General features: G+C 35.8%; 1 non-coding gene across 1 annotated transcript; it reads right to left on the bottom strand.

The window, feature by feature from the left end:
* Positions 1–1,069: 1,069 nt before the first annotated feature.
* On the bottom strand, positions 1,070–1,176 carry LOC130458582 (U6 spliceosomal RNA). Its single transcript, XR_008917998.1, has one exon. It is a non-coding gene; the product is annotated as a U6 spliceosomal RNA (small nuclear RNA).
* Positions 1,177–2,779: the final 1,603 nt, after the last annotated feature.

Genomic DNA, 2,779 nt, shown 5'->3' on the forward strand with positions numbered 1-2,779 from the left:
ACTGCATCTGTGGTTTCACTGTGTATGGGAAAGGGTTACATACAGTCTGCCCACATGTTGAATCTGCTGCTTTATTCTAGCAAAAATAGTAGTGAAACTGACTAACATTTTTTCACTATAGTTCAAGTTGAGAATCTTTAGTGGAATAACAAAAGGGTGACTCAGCTCCCTGCCCCCCTGAGAAGAAAATGCTTGAAGTCTATAATTGAAGACAAAAATAGAACTGCAGACCAGCGAAATAAAATACTGATACCATTTAATAATGCAATGAATAAATTAGCATAACTCATAACTTCACAATGTATACTATGAAAGAGATAGCTCATCAATTTGATTAAGGGATATTTTGTCTTCAGTGCCATATATGAGGGAATTTTACAGTAAGGAGCACAAGGTTAAAATTATGGGTTGACAGACCTTAAAGTTGGTTCTTCCCAATGGAAAACTTGTCAAAGCAAATAATAGTTCACCTATTCTCTCTCTGTCTGTTGCCTGGACTGCCAGTTCCAAATGAACATGTCTTTCCCTCTATCAGATTCCTTCTTTTAGTACTCCTTGAGTGAAGTTTTAACCTGGGTATGGCAAAGAGCTACAAAATTAAAAGATCCTGGCCAACCCACTTTGGTGGAGTTAAGAAAAATACAGGTACAATGCAATCCCATTATAACACATCCAATGCTTATATATGTTTTATTACTGAAGATGAGATCATTCATTCCAAATTTCCCCAATATTTCCCTGTGGGAAAACTTTGTCATAGCAGGATTTGCAGTAAGACTCTTGAGGACAGAGGCTGATTCACTTTTGCCTTTGGATCCCCAGTGCTTTACACAGTGACTGGGATACAGATAGTGCTTTTAAGTATTAGGTGATTGATTCCTGAATGTTAATGGTAGGCAATTTGGTCACTTTGAGCAGTGCCTTATTTCTGTTTCTCTAGGAATTCTACGTGATTAATAGCTCCTATTTAAAGTTCAAATCTGTTTAGAATGTTTTGAGGGTGACCGTAGAATAGCTGACCTTTAGACCATTTATTCCAACACTTCATTTTATTTTTTTAATTTAATTTTAAAATATCTAACACTTCACGAATCTGTGTGTCATCCTTGAACAGGAATAATGCTACTTTTCTCTGTATAGTTCCAATTTTAGTATATGTGCTGACAAAGTAAACACCACCTCATTTTATAGATGGGGAAATTGAGAGCAAAAGAGATTAAATGTCTTAACTAACCATGGTCACACAGAAGGCGATAAGAGACAGACCTAGAACCTGTGTCCCTTGAATCTCAGTCCAAAGCTCTTCTTTCAAGGTACTGGTTGTCAGAAATGTCATTCTAAATCAAGCTTTAAACTTCAAGACAGAAGTGTTATCCCTCCAAATGGTCATATTAACACCTAATAGTCTACACGTCATGGAAAATGTGAACATTGTCTTGAAAAATGTTTGAAAAACTAAGCCAGAAGAATTCATTCCACACAAAGCAGCAGTGGCATTTGTCCATCTGTAATATTACAAACCCTGCTGAAATCCATTTCATTTTTCAAATCTTGATCTATAGAGATTTTTTTCTATCTAAATTTATAGAACCTGCTATTTTAGCATGTGATGTCAAAATTATTATCAACCAATATTGATTTACTATTTATAGACTAGCTAAGAATGGCATGAATCTAAACCAGGGGCTTTACAAAGCATTTGGAATAGAAGGGACAATGATGATAACTTAAGGATAGGGTATTCAGAGAGATTTTACTATGGAAACCTGAGGGTAGGGTGATGTATCAATATTTGTATTATTAATACTACAAATCTACATATGAATAAACCTATATGTATATGCATGCATTTTTATACCAGTAAAATTATAGAAAACTGCTACTGGCCCTAGGGAGTGGGGGGAGGCCACTGTGCCTGCTCCCTTTCCACTAATGGTTTATTACTTGTCTGAACTTGTGAGTGTGAATCAGATTCAGATCTGGGGGGATCGAATCAACTAAAAGTTATATCAATCTTTTTTTGAACTCTTTGGCACTTTATACCTCTATCCTGAATTTTAGGGAGAGTTATTTATAATTTATGTTTGGCTCATATCTAAGATCTCCCCAAAAAGTGAGGAGTAGAAAGGTTTTCAATATATAATATAGATCAGATAAGGGAAAACTAATTATTTATACTAAGATTTATGTCATAAAACCTCAACTGGGCCCTCACTGCTGATAGGCAATTTTACTATACCACCCTTATCAATTCACCATCCTTCTCTACACAGTGACGCTTCTAAGCCTTTTCATTCCCCCTCAAACAACCCATGGCTCCCTCTTTTTCACTCAGCTGAGAACCTGTCCTCATGTTTTACAGAAAAATAGAGGCTATTCTCTATAAACTCTCTTATCTCTTCTTTCTCATATCTTCTCTCACTCAGATGCCTTTTGCTACTATTTCTTCTTTCACCTATCTCATTAAATTGAGGGGCCTCATTCCTCATATCAAGGCTAATCCCTCTACCTATTCAAGTGATCCCATTATATCCTGTCTCCTCCAAAAGAATGTCCCCACTGTCATCCCCACTCTCAATTATTTTTCTATGTCTCTCTATCTGCTAACTCATTCCCCACTCTCTAAACAAACAAACAAACAAACTGTGTTTCTCCCAATTTGGGGGAAAAAAAAACTCACTTGATCTTTACTTTTCTATTAACTATCCTCCTATATTTCTCCTTCATTTTGTAGCTAAAATCCTTGAATTTTACTTTTAATCTTATCATTCTACTGAAT

This window comes from Monodelphis domestica, chromosome 3, assembly GCF_027887165.1.
Source record: "Monodelphis domestica isolate mMonDom1 chromosome 3, mMonDom1.pri, whole genome shotgun sequence".
NCBI lineage: Eukaryota > Metazoa > Chordata > Mammalia > Didelphimorphia > Didelphidae > Monodelphis > Monodelphis domestica.